Below are 26,183 nucleotides of genomic sequence, written 5' to 3'. Positions count from 1 at the left end.
ACTTCCAAAATGCCAATGGCAATCAGGGCTGAACCAGGCCAAATCCAGGAGCCCAGAACTCAATCCAGGTTTCCCACCTGGGCAGCAGGGACCCCCATACTTGAGCCATCACCTGCTGCTCCCCAGAGCATGCTCCAGCACAAAGCTGGCATTGGAAGTGGAGTCAGGACCTGAACCCAGTTACTCCAATATGGGACGTGGGCAGCCCAACTGCGGCAGCAAGCACCCACGCTGGGATCTATCATTTCTAAAGGAGGTAAAGCTCGCCTACAATATTTGCAAACTGCAGGAACAAAGCCAGCGTTCAACAAGAAAGAGCCCTGCTACTGCATAGGGGCAGGGTGTGACAGGACAGGACACTGGCCCCTGGCATGAAGTCTTCCATGGGGAGTCCCTGTGAGCTGATCGCCCACCTCTTTTCTAGCCAGAATCTCCTTCCCAGAGACCTCAAAAGCCCAGGACAATGAGCACCAGCACAGGGATATGCGGTGAAGCCACCCTCCAAATTCCATACTGAAGAATCAAACACGGCTTTGTTTGAACTTTATCCAAATAAATAAAACAAAAATCAAAATCTGTGTTAAAAGCATAGGAAACATCACACACAATGTAGGTTAAAATTACAACCCTGTGCTAATCCTTGCAACAAGGAATAAGTATCATGCAGATGTCAGTATGGTAAGCTCTCAAGTTACCTTTGCCTATCCTGGCACTATCACACAAAAAGCCATTTTTGCAACAACAACAACAACAAAATCTTCTAGCTTCATTGATTTCTGGAGGGCCTCTGGGTCTTTGGGGTCTCCGGTGTTTCTCCCACGAAGGTGTGTCTGTGCCTCCTCCCCACTGACCGTTGACAGGCCTCACGTGCCCAAAGCCCCTCACACATCATTCAAGCAGCCCCCAGCACCAGCGGCTTTGACTTCATGAAACCCTGCTTCTCCTGCAAGAACTGTAATTTTAATTTTCATTGTTTGTTTTGTTTTTTTTTTTTTGCGAAATGTCCTACAACCTAGGAGAGACAGATCAACAAAAGACAGTGGCTCCAGGAGCCTGGCTGGTAATTTGGTAAATGACAAGTTCATTAACGAATATTTTCCTGTTAGGAGAATTTCTGCTTCCTGCCTATAACCTCCAGCTGTGGGGATCAGATACAGCTAAGCCAGTAATCTGACTCGTGACTATACAGACTGGCTGGTTTTCTCTATTTTCTCTACCCTCTCTACCTACCACCATCTTATCCTTTAAAAATCTCTCCAGGGTAGGCATTTAGCCTAGCAGTTAAGAGCCCCACATCCCATATTGGACACCCGAGTTCAACTCCCAGAACCAGCTCCTGACTCCAGCTTCTTGTTGATACAGACCCTGGGAGGCAGCGGTAACTCCATTCAACTAATTGGGTCCCTGCCACACACATGGGGGACCGGGACTGAGTTCCCAGCTTCTGGTTTCAGCCTGGCCCAGTGCTAGTCATTGCAGCCATTTGGGGAGTGACTCAGTGCACAGCAGAGCTCTCTTGCTTACTCGCTGGCTCTCTCTCTCTCTCTGCCTTTCAAATAAGTTTAGAAACCAATTATTAAAAAATCTTTCTAGGGGCTGGCATTGTGACACAGCACATTAAGCTGTCACCTGCAATGCCAACATCCCATATGAGTGCTGGTTCTAGCCCCAGCTTCTCTACTTCTGATCCAGCTATCTGTCAATATACCTGGATAAGCAGCGCAAGATGGCCCAAGTGCCTGCATCCCTACCACCCATGTGGGAGACCTGGATGGAGTTCTAGTCTCCTACCTTCAGTCTGGACCAGCCTTGGTTGTTACAAGCTTTGTTGGAATGAGCCAGCAGATGGAAGATTCTCTCTCTGTCTCTCTCTCCCTGTCTCTGTCTCTCTCTCTCTTTTTCCCTGCTCCCTCTCCCTGTCACTTTGCCTTTCAAATAAATAATTTTTTTAATCTTTCTGGCAGAGCAGGAAGTTAGCCATCTCCATCAGTTCACCTCCCTCCCCAGCCCCCTAGTGCCTCTGCTGTATCCTCCATGCTCCAGAGGATTCTGTATGACCACTTCCTTCCCAAGGCGTGTGGGATCTGGGTTCTGAGACAATACCCCTGGCTGTACCCTCCAGAAGGCTGCAAGCTCCTGGAAGCCAAGTCTGACCTCACCTTTGCCTCTCTCACAGCACTGAGCAACCACTATACCTTGCCCTTGGCAGACACTTTGGAAACAAAAAAACCACAATCTGCAAAGTCAAAATACAGTCAGTCAGCTGAGCAGCAGCAAGCCCCTGCAGCCAGGGCACAGCCTCAGCTGGAGAGATCACAGATCAACAGGGCTGGCCCTGCAGGGTCATTCTCTCACTGCTCATTACATTATGGCCACCAGCAAAGTGAACATTCCTCATAGGCAGCTGGGACCCTGAGAGGAGAAGCAAGCTGTCCAGCATCCCACAGCTTTCTCTTCCTCTGCCCTAACCACCAGTGGCCCTCAGCACGAGGCAGGAGAAGAAGCCAACTTGGGATCTGGGGCCTGCCCACCTCTCAAGCATCCTCTCCTATCACTCCCCATGTGGCCCTCCTCTCCTGTCCCAGAACGACCTGCCATCCCCCCATGTCCAGGACACCGGCCCATGTGCTCCCCGGAACCCCTTTGCTGCCGCTTGCTGGGGAGCGCAGCTCATCCTACAGGCCTTAACTAAGAAGGCATGACCCCTGTCTGGAAATGCCCCTCTGAAGGTTTAGGAACCCAGGTTCAAATCTCTGCCCTGCCACTGAGCAGTCACAGGATCCTAGCCAGTCACTTAACCTCTGAGAACCCCAATGTGGGGACAAGAACGAGAGGCTGTGAGCAGAGTTCAAGGCAGTGGCGGGCAGATTCGCAGTGCTCAGGCTAGACAGTCGGAAGTGGCTGCCTGCCCTCCCAGGCACAGTCCCCATCACCCCACGCTCTGCAGCTCAGGGAGGCCAGTTCAGGTGCTTGAGTTGTCGCAGGGCCGGGTCTCCAGCACCATCTTCATGCTGTCACAGTCTGGCCCACTGCTCCATCCCCAGATGTCTTCACACACACAAAGCCTGTGCCCTGTTCTGGGTCTATCACAAGACGATGCCAGACAGCTGCAGCTTCTGGAAAACCACCCACGAGCCAAGGAGGAAGTTACTTTGGGTGCTCACTTCACAGAGAGAGGATCCCAATCTGCAGCAGTGGAAGGACCTCTGCCTGCACCTCCCACACGCTCCCCTCAACCAGCAGCATCCTTGGCAAAGCACCTGCGAGCGCCCCTGAGCCTGGGACAAATCCCTGATGCGCCCAGCCTCAGGCAGTGGCACCCACCACGTCCTCTGCCATCAAAAGCCCGAGGTGTGCTCCAGAGGGTTTCTGAGGGGTCTGGTTGAGGAGAACACCTTGAACTTCTCCGAAGAAGTGACTACACCCTAGGTCAGAAAGAGTTTTCATGTATCCTGACCAGATAAGGTTTCTCAGCCATGGCACAAGTGTGGGTGGGGGGGCAATATGAGTGCTTGGCCAGACCCCTGGCCCTGGCTACTGCACTCTACCCACCAGTTTAACAACTGAGCATGTCTGTAGATGCTGACAAGGGTACCCCGGGGACGGCAGGGGGAAATCTTCAAGACGTGATCCCGCTCGGCCCAATGCCTGTCCTTCTGCCTCAGTCAGTCAGGGAGGAAGGTTTTAGCTGCTCACAAAGTCCTCCTTGAAACACGACAAAGTCCTCCTTGAAACACTGCCTTCTGCTCCCCAGGGAGTTTTGTTTCGCTCACAGTCTGGAGGGCAGTTGTTCCCAACACCAGCTGCATGTGAGAAGCCCCTGGAGAGCATCACAAAAAAACAAACCACCAGGGCCAGCGCTGTGGCATAGCAGGGTAAGTCTCTTATCTGCGGCACTGGCATTCCATATGGGTGCCAGTTTGAGTCCTGGCTGCTCCTCTTCTGATCCAGCTCCCTGCTGATGGCCTGGGAAAGCAGTGGAAGATGGCCCAATTGCTTGGGTCCCTGCACCCATGTTGGAGATGTGGAAGAAGCTCCTGGCTCCTGGTTTTGGATTGGTTTAGCTCTGGCTGTTGTGACCCTCTGGGAGTGAACCAGCAGATGAAAGATTTCTCTGTCTCTCCCTCTCTCTGTCTGTAACTCTGCCTCTCAAATCAATAAATCTTTTTATTTATTTTTTCTATCTTTTAATTTTTTCCTTTTTTTAAGATTTTTATTTATTTATTTGACTGGTAGAATTATAGACAGTGAGACAGAGAGGGAGACAGAGAGAAAGGTCTTCCTTCTGTTGGTTCATTCCCCAAATGGCCGCAACGAGATGGAGCTGCACTGACCTGAAGCCAGGAGCCAGGTGCTTCCTCTTGGTCTCCCACGCGGGTGCAGGAGCCCAAGCACCTGTGCCATCTTCTACTGCTTTCTCAGGCCACAGCAGAGAGCTGGACTGGAAGAGGAGCAGCCGGGACTAGAACGAGTGCCCATATGGGATGCCAGCACCGCAGGAGGAGGATTAACCTAGTGCGCCACAGCATCGGCCCCTCAAATAAATAAATCTTGAACAAACAAACAAACAAAAAAACCCCACCAATTCGAGAGATCAGAATCAGCATATATGAACATGGACTTTTTTTTTTTTTAATTCCTTAGGTGGGCCTAACACACAGTGAGAATGGAGTGAGTCATGTCTTTGTTTGTTTTGTTTTAAGATTTTATTTATTTGAGAGGTAGAGTTATAGACAGTGAGAGGCAGAGAGAGAGACAGGTCTTCCTCCCGTTGGCTCACTCTCCAGATGGCTGATCCGAAGCCAGGAGCCAGGTGCTTCTTCCCGATCTCCCATACAGGTGCTGGGGCCCAAGCACTTGGGCCATCTTCTACTGCCTTCCCAGGCCATAGCAGAGGGCTGGACTGGAAGAGAGGCAGCTGAAACTAGAGCTGGTGCCCATATGGGATGTCGGCACTGCAGGCGGAGGATTAACCTACTGTACCACAGCACCGGCCCTCAAGTCATGTCTTTTGATTCCACCCTCTCCCCCACCTTCTGGTTCTGGCAGTGCCAAAGCCAGTGAGGCAGCCACAGTGAGGTCAAGGGGATTTATTAGCCTGCCCATTTTTGACCATGAAATATCTTCTGCATACTTTGTTTCCTGGCCTGCATGTGACTTGCTGGAGAGGATGGAACCTGACCTACCTTCAAGCAGCCTTCCTGAAGCCTTATTGATCCACACACTGCTGTCCTACAGAACTCTCTTCCAGGGTGAAAATGTTTTCTATGTGCTCTGCCCCCCACAGCAGCCACTGACTATGTATGGCTATGGAGTACTTGAAATACAAAGCGATGAATTTTGAATCTGATTTGATTTGAATTCATCTGAGTTTAGATAGCCACATGTGCTAAGGGTCACTATCCTAGGAAGCACAAAAAGTATGTCTATCCCTATAATCACAGAAATTAAATCCTGAGGGGCCGGTGCTGTGATATAGCAGGTTAAGTCACTATCAGAAGGACTGGCATCCCATATGGACGTCAGTTCTAGTCCCAGCTGCTCCACTTCTAATCCAGTTCCCTGCTAAGGTGCCTGGGAAAGCAGTGGAGGGTCACCCAAGTGCTTGGACACCTGCACCCATGTGGGAGACCTGGATGAAGTTCCTGGCTTCTGGCTTCAAACTGGCCCAGCTCGACACTGTGGCCATTTGGGGAATGAACCAGTGGGTGGAAGACCTTTCTCTCTGTCTCTCTGTCTCTCTGTCTGCAACCGTCTTTCAAATAAATAAATCTTAAAAAAAAAAATAAATCCCATGGGCTCAATTCCCTAGAAGAGTGAAATTTACCAAAGTTTTTATCTTCACATATGTAAACCCAACAGTCTCAAAATTATCAAACAGCATCCCAATTTCCACCAAGTAAGACTCAGGGTAGGAGAAATTTTAAAATATAAAATGTTCGACACATTGCTTCTCGGCTTTTGGCTAAGACCAAGTGTAAAATGTTCGACTTGTATGGCTAGCTTCCTAGAATATTGCAAACACTTGGCAATGAGAGGGCCATCTCTGCCCCCATTTTTTGAATATGCCCCCTTGTAATAACTAATTTAGTCACCAAAGTAATCAGGAATTTGGGAAGGAAGAAAAACATAACAAAGTTGATTTCCACTCTTAGCTGCTTGTTAGCCTTGCTTTTCCTCCCTCCAAACCCAAAGACAATCTTGGCTGCTAACCTCTGGCCCCCAAGAAAGGCCTGAACCCACACAGTGCAAACCCCAGCCCCCGCTAAGGATCAGTGTGTTCTCTTATCGTCAGATTTCTTAATGACTTGCAACTGCACAAACTGTTTTCCCACACTCATTCTGGGCGCACAGATCCTCTCCAAACTCCAAAGTTCATAAATTTTGGGAGTTACAAAACAGGGAAGGCCGATTCTGCCTCTTACTGCCAAGGATGGCGCTGAAGAAGGCCTCACGGGCTCTTCCGAGCACAAAAACCACTGCCTTCTGCTTGGCCAGAACTCCCTTGCCCACCTCTACGCAGCATCAACAGGAGCCACTTACTGAGGACTTGGTATTTCTCCAGTCTTTCACCACAGCAGCCAGCTATCACTCAGTCTTCCCCGTCATAGCCAATGTGTTCTGAGGGCTTACACACACGCTGGGCGCCGGGCAGTATTTTATCTGAGAGCTACCCCTGCTCTCTGAAGCAGATACCGTTACCAGAGGCTTAGGTAACCTGCCAAAGGCCGCCCACAGAGCTAGTAGCAGAGGTGAGATCTGGACTCACGTCTGTCTGACTTTCCAATGGGAATCTTTTGGACTATAAACAAAACAAACACGCAGTTACAATGCAGATACCAGGCTGAGTCCTCCTCCCCGAGGTCAGGCTGCAGCTCAATGAAGGAGTTTGAGGTTGCAGGGCTCAGAAATCCGGGGCCTATTATCAGCTCAGAAACCACACCCTTCCCCCCTCTATGACTCTCTCTCTGCCTTGGGAGGCACTTCTGGCCCCGCCAGCACAACTGCACCCAAGAGGACAGTAGAACCTTCCAGTGCTACCATGAGTGTGGGAGGTGGGAAAAGCTTTCAGCTGGGGGCAGGGAGAAAAGCAGGGGACTGGTCCTGGAGGAAACAGCTGAGCTGGACCCAAGGGGTAGGTGAGGTTTAGACATCAGAGTTCCAGGAAGGGCGTCCCCAGAAGAGGAAACCGCCTAGGCAGCAGTGAGAAGCCTTGGGTGCGCTGGCTTGACCACAGCAAAGGAAGCAGGGAGGGAGTGGGTGGGGGTGGTCAGGTTGCAGAGGGGGAAGGGGCAGGGTCTCTAGGGGGCAACACTAATGGGCCAGGGCAGCACAGGGCGCCCAGGAGTCCCCAGTTACCCAGGACCTGCTCTGCATATCCAGCAAGTCCCTTCTCGTCTGCTTGAAGATGGTACTGAGGACCCCTTGTCGGACTGAGCTCTTGATGCTACGGAAACAAGTTGGTGCCAGGATTACAGGTTACTCGTTTCTGATTTCTAATTTCCTATATTTTAAAAATGCCATTGGTAAGAATTTATTCGTTAAAATTGGGGGAAAGGTCTAGTGGTTCAGAGTGAGGTCAGACTGCCTGTGGAAGCCTCACTGGCCTCCTCTGAGAAATGAGCCCAGCAGTGCACCTGCCTTCTGGAGCTCAGGGGGAAGAGAGGCAGGCAACCTTTGATAGCTTAGGCCACGGCCTGGCACCGGGTTCTGCTGCTTCTACCTCTGCTATTAACTACAAACTATTTTAAACCTCCAGCCAGAGGGAGCTGGCCATTAGGGAGTTCTGAGGAAGCCAGGAGGGTAAGATAGATGCTGGCCACCAGGCCTCAGCTGGGGGAGGGCCTTCCTCTATTGCCCTTCTTAACCATTTGCCTCACAGGCCATAGAAGAGCTCAAAGCACACATCCCCTGGATGCACAGCCTGCAGACCCGCAGGTGCCTCTTCCTCCCTCCCGGCCACCTTCCGCCAACTTGGCCTCCCCTGCCCGCGTGGGCGCTCGGCCCTGTACCGGGTGTTGCACAACCCCCATTTCCCTGGCAACTGGGAAGCCCCGGCAACTGGGAAGCCCCGGCTGCTAGCGGCGGCGGGGGATGCACGGGTGGCTGGCGGGCAGCGGGCTGTCCCAGCGGCTGCACCGGCATCCTGAGCCGGGGGTCTGGGGAGGAGGAGGAGCAAGGGCCGGCTGGGGTGAGGGGTGCTGAGAGGCTGCGGGAGGGAGCTATCAGCGGAGAGCTCTTGGGGGTGCAGATGTCTAGGGCGACGCAGGGGAGGTGGCACGGGGCGTGACGCCCGGAAAGGCGAGCTGCAGCCCTTCTCCAGCATGTGGGGGCGACCGGGGTGCACAGACCCCCAGCCGTGCCGGCGCGGGGAAAGAGCGCACAGGGGCTGGTGCGGGGGCAGAAGCGGAGTCGACAGAGGGCGCAGGTCGCCATCGGCGGTCACCGTGACCCTGAGCTGATGGAGGCTGGCAGCCCAGACCCAGGAAGTGGGGGGTGGGTCACGGGGCCAGCGGGGGCATCCCCGGGTTTCCCTCCTGGGCGCGCATCTCCCGTCCCGTCCCGCCCCGCCGGCGCTCACCTGACCGACCTCAGCCGCCCGGATCGCTGGCCCACGGCTCGCACCCGGCCGCGCAGGTACCCGCGCTGCTCTCAGCTGCCGGCGCCCAGCTCACGCACGACTTCTTAAAGGCGTAGCGCGCTGGCCCGCGTCCTCCGACAGAAAAGCCGGCCCCGCCCGCCCGCCCGCCCCGGCCCCTCACGGCGTCCCTCCGCAGCCGCCTTTGCGCTCGGGGACCCCGGGGAGCGCTGCCTCCTAGCCCCTCCAATAGAGTTGGAATCCTGCCCAATCCGACCCAGCAACCCGTCTCCAAGCCAGGCCGGAGCCAGGCCAGAGCATGAGCGCCTACTGTGTTTCAGCGGGGCAGATCGAGTCACCCCGCCCGCGAGGAGCTAGCTGCGGGGAGGTCCTTGCAGTCCCGCGAGCCGCACTTCCCCCGTTCGAGCCCGGAGTCCGCGGGGCTTGCGCGCTGTGAGCACCTACTGTGTGCCTGGAACAGTGTCTGGGAGAGAGAACAGGGACAGACGCGTGTTCACCGGCAAGAAAAGCAAGACTACATCGGTTGATTCATTTTTTTTAATTTATTTTCATTTTATTTGAAAGGCTGGTTCATTCCCCCCACCACACACGCACACCTCCACCACCAAAAGAGAGTCCACAACAGCCAGGACTGGGCCAGGAACTCCATCCCAGGACCCCACTGCTAGGGACAAGGACCCAAGTACTTGGGCCATCACCTGCTGCCTCTCCAGGGTGTGCATTAGCAGAATCCAGGGCAGGGACTGGAAACCAGGCGCTCCAGCATGAGATGCTGGTGTCTTAGCTGCTGTGCCAAAGACCACCCTTGCCTGGTCCTATGAGACAGCACTTGGAAGGCACCGAGGCTCAGGGAGGGGAGGGCTTGCCCAGGGGCTCAGTCCGTAAAGAACAGAACTGAGAGTTCCAGTGCAGGACTGCCTGACTCCACGAAGCATGGGGAAATGGGCGCCTGGAGATCCTTTACCACCACCACTGTATGGTCATGTCTTCCTTTTAGGGACAGTAAACCTCAGGTTGGCCTGGCTACTCCTTCCTGTTTTCCTTCTCTCAATTGAGACATCATTTCCTCTAGAGAGCCTTCCCTGATGTCCACGCGGAGCTCACGCTGCACTGGTACTTCTGTCATCAAAGCATTACTGAGCACCTACTGTGCCTGTGGGGCTCTGTGCAGTGATGAGCAAAGAGACCAGAGCTGAGCCTTCCCGGCGGCCAGGTCTCCCCGCTGCCCTGAGTCCTCGGCTGCTCACTGGCAGACATGGGTGGAACCAGCGCCTGGCAGGCATCTCCTGGCCATTTAAGTTCACCGCCAAGGCAGTGTCCTCCAGGCTGGCGAGGCCTGGCTGAGTTGGGCAGCTCTTGGGTTTTAGGAACAGGATCTGGACAAGCAGCTCCAGAGACGTGGGGGAGGGGTTTCTTGGGCGAACAGTGGGCACGCCAAGCCTTCATGTCAGCACTGCTGGGATTCGCCCAGAGCTGGGAGCAGTCTCCCTGGCCTGGCCTGGGACATCTTCCTCTGCATTGCTGGCCACCTCAGCACTGAGACAGCAGAGGCTGCGCCCAACTCAGTCCCACCCTTCTGGCATACCCCTCCTCATGCTTAAATGGATGAGGCTCAGCAGCCGGCCACCTACAAGCCCAGCACTCCTGAGCATTCACCAGACAGGTATGGTGGCAGGTAAAGGAATGAATCAATGAATGACTTCCTGCTAGGCCCCAGCCCGGATGCCATGTGCACACTTCACCTGGTGTACTTCACAACTTGAAAACAATTGCCTTTTCAGTTTTTAAAAATTTTTTAAAGATTTTATTTATTTATTTGAGAGGTAGAGTTACAGAGAGAGAGAAAGGGAGGGAGGGAAAGGTCTTCCTTCCGTTGGTTCACTCCCCAAATGGCCGCAATGGCCCAAGCTGCGCCAATCCACACCCAGGAGCCAGGAGCGTCTTCCTGATTTCCCAAGTCAGTGCAGAGGCCCAAGGACTTGGGCCATCTTCTACTGCTTTCCCAGGCTACAGCAGAGAGCTGGATTGGAAGAGGAGCAGCCAGGACTAGAACCGGCGCCCATATGGGATGCCAGCACCGCAGGCGGAGGATTAACCTACTGCACCACAGCACCAGCCCCTGTCTTTTCAGTTTTAAAATGTTCCCTCTTCAAAATCTTCAAAATGGGCAGTTCATCCTTCTAGCCCCTAGCCTGTGGCTCCCTACGGGCCTCCCAAGTTTCTATATCCAGATGTTATCATCCCACCCCACACAGTCTTATATTTGGACAGAGCCCCAGGTGGGAGTCACCTTCTGGGTGAATCTTCTTCCCCTGATGACTGACAGGAGAGAAGTCTTAATCACAGTGAAGCCAAGGAGGCCAGAGGAGATGAAGGCAGGCATTTGCAGGCCCTCTCTGAGTCAGTGCTACCCCTGAGCACTGACCGAGTCACCGGGGCAGGTGGGAGGCCAGGGAGCAGTCCCAGGGGCCACCTCCTTTCCAGATTGCATCTTCAGTCCTCAAGCAGAAACTTCTTATCAGCTGTCAGTTCTCACCCAGGCATTGAGAAAGAATTCAGAAACTTCTCTGTCAGCAGACACAAGCAGAACTCCCTAGGCTGTGCCCTGCCACAGTCTGTTGCCATCTCCAGGACTCAGCAGCACATCAGTCAGAGCTGAATGGTGCTCACAGTGGTGACTGCTCAGTGAACACTTGTTATCTGCAGGCACTGGGCATCAAGTCACTTGGTCCTCCCAAATACTCTAGGAGATGTACTAACCCACTTCACAGACAGAAGCACTGAGGCCTGGAGAGATTAATTGGCTCACTCAAAATCCCATATCCAGCAGATGATGGGGTCTGGAGAAGAAAAAGCATGCATTCATTCATCAAGTGTTACTGAGAAACTACTACATGCCACATTAGCTGTAGGTGAACACAGACACACTTCCTGTTGGTCTGTTTTCTGTCGCTGTTAACAGAACACCTGGGACTGGGTAATTTATAAAGGAAAAAAGGTTTGGTTAGCACACAGCTCTAGAAGTTCAAGAGCATGGCACCAGGGTCTGCAGGGCTTCTAATGAGAGTCTCATCCAACTGCATCTCATGGCAGAAAGCGGAAGAGCAAACAGGCACAAGTCGAAGAGAAGTATCTGTGCGAGAGTGAAGGAGGAACCAGGCTGATTTTCAACAGCTTGCACTTTTGATAAATAACTCTCATGAGAACTGCCTGAGAGTAGAGCCCCCATGATTTCAGTCCTTCTTCAAGGCCCCACCACCTCTCAACATTGTTGCTTTGGGAAATGAATGTGTTTTGGTGGGGACAAATCATATTCAAACCGTAGCACATTTCATGCCTTCAAGGACTTGGAGTCTATTTACAAGAATTAGAGGGGTGGCAGGTGGTTAAGATACTGCTTGGGATGCCTACATCTCATCAGAGGGCCTGGGTTTGAGTTATAACTCTGCTCCGGTAACAGCTTCCTGCTAATGTACACCCTGAGAAGCAGTAGGTGATGGCTGGAGTACTTGGGTTCCTTCCATCCACATGGGAGACCCTGACTGAGTTTCAGGTTCTAGGTTTGGATTTGACCCAGCCCTAGCTGTTGTGGGCAGTTGGAGAATGAACCAATGGAAGCCTTCTGTGTTGTCTCTGTCTCTCTACCTTTTAGGGGAGTGAATCAGAGGGTGGGAGCTCCCTGTCTGCCTTTCCAATAAAATAAATGATGGACTCTCACAAAGGCCCACTCAGCAACCTGGAAATGTGTACCGGAGAAGAATGAAATCCACAGGTACTATATGTACACAGATGGCAGCCGGGCAGCACTCAGGTTTATGAGCCATTTACGCACTCCATTCTACAAGAATTTGCAGCGTGGCGACTCTGAGCCAACCACTGAGCCCTCTGGCCCATCTGTAACTCTGCTGTCTCCGCCCTGAAGCAGGCTTCCCTGATCACTCAGGCAAAGGTAATCATTCCCCCGCCCATATCCCTGTAGCACACCGTGCACACCGTGCACGATCATCTATTTGTTCATTTAGGTTACTCGACTCCACTGAGTTGTGAGCCCTTTTCCACTTCCATTGCCCCAGGGAACAGCACATGAGTGGCTCAGAACAGGCGGCTATTAATTAGCTGCAGTGAGCCGAGCTTTTCCTGCGTGCCTCACTTGGTGCTCAGTGCTGTGTGTACATGATCTCACTGAACCCTCCCCGCAACTCTGTGAAGTGGGTACATTTTACAGATGAGGAAAAATTTTCAAACTTACTTGAGGGGAGTCTATTTACAAGAAGGAAATATTAGAGGGGTGGCAGGTGGTTAAGATATTGCTTGGGATGCCCACATGTCACATCAGAGGGCCTGGGTTTGAGTTATAACTCTGCCCCCGATACAGAGATAGACAATAGATAGACAATAGATATTCACTTCTCAAATGCCTGCAAGTCCAGGCCTAGGCTGGAGACCAAAGCTGGGAGCTGAGGGCCAGTGCTGTGGCATAGTGGATAAAGCCACCGCCTACAGCACTGGCATCCCATATGGGTGCAGGTTTGATTCCTGGCTGCTCCACTTCCAATCCAGCTCCCTGCTAATGTGCCTGGGAAAGCAGCAGAAGATGGCCTAAGTGCTTAGGCCTCTGCACCCATGTGGGAGACCCAGAAGAAGCTCCTGGATTCCAGCTTTGGATTGTCACAGCTCAGCCACTGCAGCCATTTGTGGAGTAAACCAGCAATGGAAGATCCCTCTCTCTCTCTTCCTATTTGCAACTCTGACTTTCAATTAAATAAATCTTTTAAAAAATGTATATAAAAATAAAAGTCAGGAGCTGGGAATGCAGTGCAGGGCTTCCACACAGGGGGCAGGAACCCAGATACTTGAGCCATCACTGCAGCTTCCCAGGGTCTGTGTTGGCAGGAAGCTGGAGTCAGGAGCCAGAGCCAGGAACTGAATCCAGCTGCCTCAATGTGGCTCATAAACTTCTTAACCATCTGGTAAAATACTGACTCTTGGACTTTTTTTTTAAAGCTCAGAGAGGTTAAATAACCTATCCAAGGTCACACAGCTAGTCATCTATACTGCCAGAATCCAAAGTTGTTTATATCTGAACACAACGTCTATGTTCTGACTGCTAAGCTATATGCTGCCATAAAGAGTAACGAATCAAACATAAAAGTCAGAACAAAGTCTCTCCTTAAAAAAGCTTTTACACAGAAACCTGTGAAATTTTTATAAAATTGTTCAAATCTTTACTGTCTTTTCTTAAGATTTATTTATTTATTTAAGAGGCAGAGTAACAGAGAGAGAAAGGGAAAGATGGAGAAAGGTCTTCCAACTGCTGGTTCATTCCCCAAATGGCTGCGACTACTGGAGCTGGGCTGATCCAAAGCCAGGAGCCAAAAGTTTCTTCCAGGTCTCCCACAAGGGTGCAAGGGCCTAAGCACTTAGGCCATCCGTCACTGCTTTCCCAGGCACATCAGAAGGGAGCTGGACTGGAAGTGGAGCAACCCAGACGTGCCAGCGCCCATATGGGATATTGATGCTGCACATAGTGGCTTTACCCACTATACCACGGTGCCAGCCCTTGAAATCTATGAAATTTTAACTTTTTTAAGAAAAAATTTATTTCCTAAAATTAAAATATTATTTATTTACTTATTTTTAAAAGATTTTATTTATTTGAGAGGTAGAGTTACAGACAGTGAGAGGGAGAGAGACAGAGAGAAAGGTCTTCCATCCATTGATTCACTCCCTAGATGGCCACAACGGCTGGAGCTGCACCGATCCGAAGCCAGGAGCCAGGTGCCTCTGCCCGGTCTTCCATGCGGGTGCAAGGGCCCAAGCCCCTGGGCCAACCTCAAATGCTCTCCCAGGCCATAGCAGAGAGCTGGATCGGAAGAGTGGCAGCCGGGACTAGAACTGGTGCCCATATGGGATGCCGGTGCTGCAGGCAGAGGATTAACTTACTGCGCCACAGTGCCAGCCCCCTATTTATTTACTTATGAATTAAATGTTTATTAAGCACCTACTTAGGCATAGGACTTAAGCTGTGGAAGATACAATTTAACTCCTTTCTGCAAAACTATGGGATGGATTAGATGAAGGTACTTGGGGAAGTTCATGGGAAAAAAACAGAAATAAAAATACATTTGGTGGCAAAAAAATTTGTGAATTCTATTGCAGTTTTTTTTCTTTTTTTTAACTTTTAGTAAATATAAATTTCCAAAGTACAGCTTATGGATTACAATGGCTTTCCCCCCCTCATAACTTCCCTCCCACCTGCAACCCTTCCCTCACCCGCTCCCTCTCCCCTTCCATTCATATCAAGATTCATTTTCAATTCTCTTTATACACAGAAGATCAATTTAGTATATATTAAGTAAAGATTTCAACAGTTTGCACCCACACAGAAACACAAAGTGTAAAATACTGTTTCAGTACTAGTTATAGCATTACTTCACATTGGACAACATATTAAGGACAGAGATCCCACATGAGGAGTAAGTACACAGTGACTCCTGTTGTTGACTTAACAATTTGACACTCTTGTTTATGGCGTCAGTAATCTCCCTGGGCTCTAGTCATGAGCTGCCAAGGCTACGGAAGCCTTTTGAGTTCGCCGACTTCTCATGGGGCTGTTGAGAAGATCAAGCTGAACAGTATATGTCAAGGTTGGCACAGATGACATGTACATCAGGTCAGCTCCCAGCATCATCGGCGCTCACACATCATGTGTTTATTAGGCATGCCCAGTCCTTAGAGGGCCTGAAAACTGTTTAATTAAGTGACAGGTATGGGGCTAGTGCTGTGGTACAGTAGGTTAAGCTGCTGCTTGCAATGCTGGCATCCCGTATCAGAGCACAGGGTCGGGTCTCAGCTGCTTCATTTCCAATCCAGCTCTCTGCTAATGTGTCTGGGAGAACAGTGGGGAGATGGCCCAAATAATTGGGCCCCTGCCACCCATACAGGAGACCGGGATGGAGTTCTAGGCTTTTGGCTTCAGCCTGGCTATTGCGACCATTTGGGGAGTAAACCAGCAGATGGAAGGTCTTTCTTTCCCTCCCTCCCTCACTCTCTGTTTTCTTTAAATCAGTTATGGAAGAGATTTTTCAAGTGGGAAATCAACAGGTAAAGTTTACACAGGTGTGGGCGTGTGTGTGGCATGCAGGGCAGAGCTATTCTGGCTAAGAAATATGCATTTTGGGGCTGATATTGTGGCACAGTGGAATAAAGCTCCACCTGCAGTGCTGGCATCCCATATCCAGCTGCTCATTCAAGTCCCAGCTGCTATGCTTTCGATCCAGTGGGCTGATAACGTACCTAGGAAAGCAGCGGAAAATGACCTGAGTACTTGGGACATCTTCTACTGCTTTCCCAGGCCACAGCAGAGAGCTGGATCAGAAGTGGAGCAACCAGGTCACAAACCACCGCCCCCACGGGATGCCAACATCGCAGGCAGCAGCTTTACCCACTACACCACAACCCGGGCCCCATTCCACAAACATTTCAGTGGAATTTTCAAGAATGCAGGTCATATGATGCTGTTTAAATCATTGTGCTTCCCCCGTGGGAGACCTGGAATAAGCTCCTGGTTCCGGATCGCTGTAGCTTCGGCCGTTGTGGCCAACTGGGGAGTGAGCCAGCAGATGGAACACTTCTCTCTCTCTGCCTCTCCTCTCTCTGTGTAACTCTTTCAAATAAATAAAAATAATTCTTTAAAAGAATCATTGTGCTTTCTGGTCTACCCAGTTTATGCAAGGATAATGCATTCTCCTGGCTCACATGCCCTCTCTTTTCTGAGCTTCTGAGGTCACGTGGGGAGCTGGGTTACACATCTACATGGATGAACCACAGTCTAGTTACCTGGTAGATGGTGATCCTGGTACCTAAGTTGGGATTCCTGGGGCTGAAAGAGTTTCAGCTAGGCAAAAAGAACTGCATCTGGTCATCTCTTCCTAATGGCAAAGAAGTGACTGGGAACAGGCCAAAAACAGGGTGGGATGGACAAGGGGTCAGAGGAAGCTGGGGCAGACCAAGCTAGAAAGGAAGGCAATCGTGTAGGATGGGGTAACTTGCTGTCTGCTCCTTTGTGTTAGTTGTCAAGTGGATTCTTCTCATTTAAAGTCATAGGTCAGCTGGAGGTCAAGCAGCAACCTATGGCCCACCCAGAACCAGCACCCAGTTTCTCATGCATCATCACAACAACCACTGACTACGTGTGTGCCAACTTCTACCATTCCACGCCAAGGAAACCAGGCTTTGAGACTGGGTCACTTGCCCAAGGTCACAGAACCAGCAGTTGGTGGAGGTGGGGACTGTCATCTAAACCCATGCTCTTCATCTGTAGCACCTCTCAAGATTCTGTACAAGACTCACATTTTTTTTTAAAGATTTTTTTAAAATTTATTTGACAGGCAGAGTTATATTCAGTGAGAGAGACAGAGAGAAAGGTCTTCCTTCTTTTGGTTTACCCCCCAGAAATGGCCACCATGGCTGGCACTGCGCCAATCTGAAGCTAGGAGCCAGGTGCTTCCTCCTGGTCTCCCATGTGGGTGCAGGGCCCAAGCACCTGGGCCATCCTCCACTGCCCTCCTGGGCCACAGCAGAGAGCTGGACTGGAAGAGGAGCAGCCAGGACTCGAACCTGGTGCCCACATGGGATGCCGGCGCCTCAGGCGGAGGATTAGCCAAGTGAGCCATGGCGCCGGCCCCAAGACTCACATTTTTCAGGCTGCAGTGAAGCCTCCACAGACATGGAAATGGACATTGGGGAAGCTCAGGAAATTCTTGCTTAGGTCTCGTCCTTAAGTGTGTGCATCTCAATGGGGCAGACATCTGGCACAGTGATTGGGGTATCACTTGGAACACCCTCCTCCCATACTGGAGTGCCAGGGCCTGAGTCCCAGCTCTGCTCCCAGTTTCAGCTTCCTGCTAAAGCACACAGCGGGGGCAGCAAGTAATGGCTCAAGTACTTGGGTTGCTGCCACCCACCTGGAAGACCAGGATGGAGTTCCAGGTTTCGGCTTCACCCAGCCCTCACTACAGTGGGCATTGAAGAGTGAACTAGTATACAGACACTTTCTCTGTCTCCTTTTTTAATAAATTAAAGTAAAAAAGGAGAGATGTACCTTATTTTAGTAGACAAGAGCTTCTCACCATTGCAGCTACAGTTGAACACCACCTGGTTCAATGTGGGTCTCCATGGAAACACAGCTTCCACTGATCTCTCCTTGCAGAGGAGTCTGGTCTCTGAGAATTAATTTCAGATAAATTTTTAGGCCTTTGTATCACACTTTCACAGGTGGGTGGGAATAGGGAACGCAGGATCTGCAGGCCTGACTCTGCCATTTACTAAACGGACACTTCCAACAGTTGTTTACCTCGACCCTGTCCCAGTTTACAACTCTGTAACCCACCCCACTGATGGCTCTCAGGGTCATTCACTGACTGAACAAAATCCATGTTCGCTTTTTTTTTTTTTTTTTACTTTTCGACAGGCAGAGTGGACAGTAAGAGAGAGAGACAGAGAGAAAGGTCTTCCTTTTTCCGTTGGTTCACCCTCCAATGGCCGCTGCCACCAGCGCATCTCGCTGATCTGAAGCCAGGAGCCAGGTGCTTCTCCTGGTCTCCCATGGGGTGCAGGGCCCCATGTTCGCTTTCATTACTCTTCTCCCACCTTACTCATTTCTCTCCTGCTGCCCCCATCCCCAATACGAGGGTGACCAAATCATCCCAGTGTGCTTGCCATGCATTCTGATTCAGCACCAAAAGCCTAGCACCCCAAGATCCCTTCAGGCCTGGGCAAATGAGGATGTGTGTCCACCTCTCCAGCACTGCAGTTGGAGAAGTCGTAACAGCTGGGACAGCATGGTGGCCAGCGGAGCTCAAGGTGGCTTGAGTCTAAGCTTTACACGAAGAGTTGAAAATCATGACAGTTTGGTGCACACTGGATATAAAATGGTAGCTCAGAGGCACAAAAAATTCAGTGAAACAGAAGGTAAGTCCAATGAACTACTTCTGAGTCCGCCAGGGCAGCTCTGTCTTACCAAACATCTTTATCTCCTCAGTTGTTTTTTTGTTGCTATCATGGGTTTTAGGAGATCTGTTGTGGGGAGTGCTACGGTTTGAAAAAGGTTCCCTAGGAGTGGGGACTTCGTAAAGAGATTTATTTTGGCTCCTGATTGCAGAGGCCACAAATCCAAGGTTGGGTGGCTGCATCTGGTGAGGGCTGCATGCTGCTTGAACTCTGGGCATAAAAATAAAAAGGCTAAGTGTGGACATGCAAGCAGAGCAAAACGCAGGGCACAGCCTTAACTGACAACATCCCACCCCGGCCAGAAGGAATCCACTCCTGGCGGAAAGGCTTTCATTCAATTATTCCAACAAACTAATCGCCTCTTAACCCCGTGACACTGGGAACCAGATTTCATCATGAGTTTCAGAGGGGCAAATCTTACTCAAACCAAGGCACTCCCCATGCTATGAAGCCCAAATGGTTAGATGAATGAATAACAAACCTCTAAAACACATGACACAACATGATCCCAAATTCCAGGCCAGGCCCTGCTTATTTCAAATCTGCAGGGCTGATTCCTTAAGAACATCTGTTACAAACACTGGCCTGTGTCTACATCTGGTTCTGGACAACATTTGAGCAGGCTCTGCCCATGGAGGGGAAATCCCAGCCTGGGAGTGGGATTCCTGCCTGGAGAATCATTTGTGAGTCATTCTTTTCTTAAGGAGCAACACTGTCTGCTCAAACCAGCTCCCTTCTCCCTGCCTTTGCAACGGGTGTGGCTGCCGATGGATCCAGAAATCAATGGCTACTGTACTGCTGACCCAGGAGCGGTGCACCACAGGATCTACTGGGGCCCGTGCCCACAGCCAGCCTGGCCCACACACTCTCATACTCCTTATGTATGTGAAGGTTGTCAAAATCAAAATGGAGTCACTTGTATCAACCCTAACCAAAAATAAAATAAAACGATGGGAGTTATGAAGAAGAGTTCTCACACTCAACTGCCTGACCACAACTACCACAAAAGATGCTACCAGAACCACAGTCTTGCAAGGAGGCCACCACAGGCTTACGCAGAAAATACTTGTGCAAGGTCATCTGCCCAGCGACTTGCCAGCTTTGGCCTGGCATCACCCTTCTCGTTAGTCCTTGTGGCCAAGTCTCATTGTTTCAAAACAGCTCATGAAATCCTGCTCATTTCAGCCTTTAAAAACCTCCCGTTGGGCCGGTGCCGCAGCTCAATTGGCTAATCCTCCGCCTTGCGGCGCCGGCACACCGGGTTCTAGTCCCGGTTGCCCCTCTTCCAGGCCAGCTCTCTGCTGTGGCCAGGGAGTGCAGTGGAGGATGGCCCAAGTGCTTGGGCCCTGCACCCCATGGGAGACCAGGAGAAGCACCTGGCTCCTGCCATCGGATTAGCGCGGTGTGCTGGCCGCAGCACACCAGCCGCGGCGGCCATTGGAGGGTGAACCAATGGCAAAGGAAGATCTTTCTCTCTGTCTCTCTGTCCACTCTGCCTGTCAAAAAATAAAATAAATAAATAAATATTAAAAAAACTCCCGTTGGCTCAAGCTCTCTGAACGTGCTCACGGTTGATTGTGGCATCAGCATTCGCACTGCAGGGCTCTGCTGTCCCAAGTCAATGTCACTGCTCTTGGGAGAATCTCTCTGATTGTTACTTCGGCTGACAAATGTGAGGCAAAGCAGGGGGTTCTCAGAATATGGGGAGAAAGATCCCCATTTGCTGGGGACCTTAGGGGTGGGGACATGGATTGTTCTCAAGGTTCTGATCTGGAACCCTGGATAAACAGTGGAGGCACCTGACCATGTGCTCACACTGTGGTGTCAAACAGTCCTGGCTGTGTGTCTTACAAGCTCTGAGACCTGCGGCAGGTGACTCACCCTCGCTGAGGCTTGGTTTCCACACCTGTGAAATGGGGAGAAGAATACCTGGGTCGTTGTGAGGCCCCAAGGACCTAGTCTATTAAAGGAGAGGTGTGGAACCGGTCCTGATGCAGCTCAGCACCCACAGCCCCCATGACTGTTTCCTAATTGTTGTGATCCCACAGTGGCTTCCACACAGCACTGTTCCAAGGGGGAAACACCACCCAATCAACAAATGCAGAGGGCAGTGTCAAAGAGCAAACACTCAATAAATGTTCGCCTCTGTTACGGAGAGCTTTTAAATCACAATCGGTTTCCTGTGTCTCAGAATCACCAGCACGCTGGGAACGCCAGAAGAGGCTATTTAAGAATTTCTGTGGGGGCAGGCATTTGGTCTAGCAGTTAAGATGCCTGTGTTCCCTATCAGTGTGCCTGGGTTCAATACCCAGCTCCAGCTCCTGACTTTCTACTAATGTAGACCCTTGGGAGGCAGTGGTGATGGCTCAAGAACTTGGGTCCCTGCTACTCACATGGGAGAGGACTGAGTTCGTGACTCTTGGCTTTGGTCTGAGCTCAACCTTTGCTGTTGTGGATGTTTGGGGAATCAATCAGCAGATGATAGTACTCACTCGTGTGCTCTTTCACCCTCCCTCCCTCCCTCTCTCCCTCCCTCGTGTGTGTGTGTGTGTGTGTAAAATAAATATTAAATAAAAAGAATTTGTATGGGCACATAAGTAGTGTTCTTGCCAAAATGCGTTTTCTGATTCTAAACCCGAAACAAACTCAAACTGAGGGAGATTCCATTCAGTGACTGTCCTGTGCACTTTCAAAATGTGCAAGTCATGGAAGATGAAAAGATGGCTGAGACACGATTCAGATTCAAGGAGACCAAGCGACAGTACTGTTAAATCAGCACTACTCTCGGACTGGATCCTGGACCAGAAGGAACCAATATGGTAACAGCTGGTAAAATCTGAATAAAGCTTGCAGATTAAGTAGCAATACTGTATCATTGCTACACCTTCTGGCTCTGACAGGTATCCTGTGCTTATGTAAGAAAGCATACTTGTTCTTGAGAAATACACCCCTGAAGTATTTAAGGGTAAAGAGTCACAATACCTCCAGCTTACTCTTGAAAAATATTATGTAATACACGACAAACTAAAGAAAAAGCACACGTGCCAGGGTGCTTCTTGAGGAATCTGAGTGGAGGGTATATGAGAGTTCCTTGTGCTATTTTTGCAACTTCATGTACACTTGAGATTATTTCAAAATAAGACATAAATTAAGTGAAATGTAAAAACAAAAAAATACTAACCCCCATAAGAGAAAATTAAGAAAGGGCATGGGTAAGGCAAGTAGCCAGCAGCAGTGAGAAGCCCTCTGCCTCTTGGTCCTGTTACCTCACCATGCCCTCTTGTAATCAGCCTGTAAATGCCAACTTGATATCCACCGGCTGCTTTAGAATCTGCGGCAGGTGCAGCGACAGGTCCTCATGCGTGTTTGCACTGGGGATGATGAGATCAAGGGAATGGCTGGAGCGCGGTGCATGGCCACTGGGAAGGGACCTCGTCTGACTCGTCTGTAACCTTTCAACCCAGATGTCTCATGAAGGGCCCAGAGGAGAAAGCACTGTGCTCCCCCAAAGACTGTGTCAGCCTCAGATGTTGCGTTCAGGGCAAAGGTGAACCTGGCTCCCCAGAAGAGAAGCAGTGCTCATTACTAGACAGAAGAGGGAGCTGCCGAACAGGCACCCACAAGGCTTTGGACACCCTGAGTGGTTTCAGATACACTAGTCCTATGATTCAGATTAGAGTAAGGTAAATTAGAGTAAGGTGAGTGCAAGTGCAGGGCTGGCTCAAGTCTTTATTTAGGATGTTGATATTTTGTTCATTATGGATTTTTTTTCTCCATTAATTTTGATTTTTCAAGATAGTGCATTAAAACATTACCAGAGGATCTCCCTAGTCCCATCCTGGCAGATCCAACTCATTAACTGCAACACCAACAGCTCAAAATGTACCACTGGTCACATGACATCTGGAGATACACAGGCCCTTTTGTTGGCTGGCAAAGGGAATTGGTCCTGAATAACCCACCTGGGTCCCACTTTTTAATCCCCAAGTCTCAATTCTTCATCTGTAAAATGGGGAAAGTAGTTCCTTCTTCACATAGTTTATTATGAAGACAATATGACCACAATGAGTACACCTAAGGCACTGTGCTGAATCTGCACCTTAGTTATAAACTCTAGAGCTATTATTATTGGGGCCGGCATTGTGGTACAGCAAGTACAGCCTATGCCAGCGATGCTGGTAGCCCTTATGGGGGCCAGTTCGTGTCCCAGCTGCACCACATCCAAACCAGCTTCCTACTAATGGCTTGGGAAAACAGTGCAAGATGATCCAAGTATTTGCACCCTTGCCACCCACATGTGAAATAAAGTTGAAGCTCCCGGCTTCAGCCTGGCCCAGACTTGGCCATTGAGGTCATCTGTGGAGTGAACTAGTAGATGGAAGATCTCTCTTTTCTCTGTTTCTCCTTCTCTCTTTCAAATAAATAAATAAATCTTTAAAACTATTTTTACTATCCCCATTTTAAAGTTGAGGAAGTGGGCACAGAGAGGTTTAGTTTTTTGTAGAGGTTAGACAGCTAGTATGTGGAAGTGCATTTGCTTTAACCCGTACACCAGCACCACGGTGATACCGAGCCCCCAGGATGTTGGCAATGTCTGGAGACACTTTGGATTAATCACAACTCAGGAGTGTTGGCATCCAGTGGGCACAGGAGGCTGCTGAACATTCTGTAATGCCCAGAGCAGCCCCATCCCAATGAAGAATGATCTGGTCCTAAAACATCCTTAGTGCCAAGGTGAAAGGCCTGCTCTGTGCTGTGCTTTGCAGTCAGTTCGAGCTTCATCCCACTCATTCAACTCAGAGTTATTGAACACCTGCTACATGCATGTCCTGGGCAGGGCAGGCACCCATAGGAGTGCCTGCCCCGAGAGCTGTCTAGTGGAGAGACAGACATGAGACAAGGACACACATAAGCCCATAGATAAAACCATACTATAACAATATGTGCCACAAAGCAGAGGACCACAGTGTCATGAAAGAGAATTAGAGGGACGCTGGTGATGGGTTGAAGGGAACCAGCAAGGCTTCTCTGCAGGAGTGACTTTGAAACTGAGACCCAGAGGTGGGAGGAAGGAGGGGCACTGCAGGAGGGAGCCGCTGTGCAAAGGCCCTGGGGGGTAGCTGAAAGCAGGACAGGGTGAGGGCGGAGCGGTGGGACAGGAGAGAAACAGCTACGGCCCAACAAGGAGACTGGTCTTTGTGCCAAATCAAGAACCTTTGGAGGGTTTTAGAGCAGTGACACTGTCCAGGAAGGGACCGTCCTGGGACTCGGGCACAAGTCCTGGGTGAAAGATGCAGTGTGAAGCTGAAACCCGAAGCCTACAAGGGCCAGAGCTGTCACAATCACACACCCGGTGATGACGCACCGTCCTCACCCAGAGTTGCTTGTGGAATGTGACGCCGAAGCCGTGTGTGTAAGTCACGCGGTGATCGCTGGAGCCTCCTCATCCTTACACACAGAGCAGCTCTGGCAGCTGGAAACACCTGCTTGGGCCACGCTGCCCATCCCCGGCCTGTAGTGGGGACTTTCCTGCACGTTTCTTGTTTCTCCTGGCACCTTTTGGGTGACTCAGGCTGTGCTGCTTTTGCTCCTCCTACAACCTCCATTTTGCCTTCTTCAGATGCCAAAGACTCCCTTGTCCCAAGGCAGTCCCCAAATTCTGAGACATCACATGCCCCACCTGGGCCCATGTGAGAGACTGTGTGGCTGCTGCTGCTGTGCGAATGCCTGATTCTCTTCTCTGCCCACTCGTGTGACATGTCTGGGACAGATCCACAGGGACAAGAGCTTGAGGCTTTGAGGGGATCTGATTATCCCCACACAGTCAGGGACAGGATTTCCCAAGGTGGCTTTAGCTCAAGACAAAGGAATCTGTTGAAGAAAAGGTTTCCTGGGATAATAAATTCAGGATACCCTATTTCAGCACAGTCCAGTAGCTTTAAGAACACAGGGTTTTTCAGACCAATTAATATACTAATAAGCATAATAAATATCAAGAACTGATAATTACCTTTTTTTGCAGGCAGATCAGTGTTGGGAAGTTCGTGGCACAGGGATTGTCACCCACAGCCACTGAATGACCGAAGAAAGGACACCTCGGAGTGGACAGCAGGTCCCGCCAGTGTCCACTCTGACTACTGGTCTCTGGGCTCCTCAGAGGGGCTGTCTCAAAACTCCCAGCGATGGCTCAACTGAAGGAGGAGAAGGAGGGTTTCTGCCTATCTGGGCCCTCCAGGAGGGCCTTATGCACCAGAACCCTCCCCCTTATCAGTGATTCCCAAGGGTGGGGGAAGCTTGCTGGGACCCAGCTGCTGAGAAAAAGCAAACACCTGCTGGCTTGGGCGCTGGTTAGCTGCTTTCATGATGTTTTAGGGTTTTCTGTTACTGTTTTAATTACTAGGAAGGTGTGCCGGTGCTGTGGCATAGCAGGTAAAGTCACCACCTGCAGTGCCGGCATCCCATACGGCCACCAGTTCAAGTCCCGGCTGTTCCACTTCCAATCCAGCTCCCTGCTATGGCCTGGGAATGAAGAAGATGGCCCAAGTCCTTGGATCCCTGCAGCTGTGTGTGAGACCTGGAAGAAGCTCCTGGCTCCTGGCTTTGGATTGGCTCAGCTCCGGCCGCTGCAGCCAACTGGGGAGTGAACCAGCAGATGGAAAACCTGTCTGTCTGTCTGTCTCTGCCTCTCCTCTCTCTGTGTAACTCTGCCATTCAAATAAATAAACAAATCTTTCTTTAAAAAATTACTAAGGATGATTTTGTAAAAAAAAATCCAACAGTATACAAATGTCTACAGTCCCGCCCAGTGGTATTTCCCTGCGAGGTCTGGGCAGCCTAGTTCTCCATGTGAGAAGGAGGCACAGGGTTTGAATCCCAGCTCTGCCTCACATCTGCTCAGCACCCTGGGTCACAAACCTGGGTTTTTTTCATTTCTGAAGTGAAGGAACCATCGCCAGTACCCTGGGGAGTCTTGAATGAAACGGAAAGCACTGAGTTGGAGTCAGTTAAATTTGACTCGGGATTTTCCTACAGGAACTCAGGCACTTATTTTTTGTTTTAAGCCCAATTTCATATCATGAATAAGTTAATTATAGAACAGAGTCTATGTCTTCATAGATATTTTTCTAAGTCTTCAAGGTCAGTTCCTATATAGAAAGAAACCACCACTGAAAGGTCTGCCTTATTTTTCAAATCGATAGTGAAACTATCAAAATTCAAATAAATATCAGCTAACTTTCTTTATCCTATGTTAGTTTATTTTTTTAAAAGATTCATTTTACTTATTTGAAAGGCAGAGTGATAGAGGGGAGCGAGAGTGAGAACTTTTCCATCTGTTGGTTCTGTACCCAAATGGCCCCAGTGGCTGGGTCTGGACTAGGTCAAAGCCAGCAGCCAGGAACTCAATCTGGTCTCCCACATGGGTGGCAGGAGCCCAAGTAGTTGGGCCATCTTCTGCTGCCTTCCCAGCCACATTAGCAGGAAGATGGATCAGAAGCAGAGTAAGCAGAACTAGAACTGGTGCTTGGTTATGGGATGCCGGCATCACAGATCAAGGCTTAACCAGCTACACCCA

At 50.4% G+C, this 26,183-nt stretch overlaps 1 protein-coding gene across 5 annotated transcripts in view; it reads right to left on the bottom strand.

Moving 5' to 3' along the window:
• Positions 1-26,183, bottom strand: part of ABHD6 (abhydrolase domain containing 6, acylglycerol lipase) — a 102,413-nt gene that overhangs the window by 50,372 nt on the left and 25,858 nt on the right. The window contains exon 3 of one of the 5 annotated variants that reach the window (XM_062201164.1): positions 17,703-17,823. The exons of 1 other annotated variant lie outside the window; for it this stretch is intronic. The gene's annotated coding sequence lies outside the window, so the exon portion shown is untranslated. Of the gene's footprint in view, positions 1-6,543; positions 6,705-8,581; positions 8,690-17,702; positions 17,824-26,183 lie in introns of those variants that run through there. 3 more of the 5 variants (XM_062201161.1, XM_062201165.1, XM_062201162.1) reach the window with 3 other exon arrangements.

The sequence above is a fragment of the Lepus europaeus genome, chromosome 9 (assembly GCF_033115175.1).
Source record: "Lepus europaeus isolate LE1 chromosome 9, mLepTim1.pri, whole genome shotgun sequence".
NCBI lineage: Eukaryota > Metazoa > Chordata > Mammalia > Lagomorpha > Leporidae > Lepus > Lepus europaeus.
This window is presented reverse-complemented; position numbering and strand designations above follow the sequence as displayed.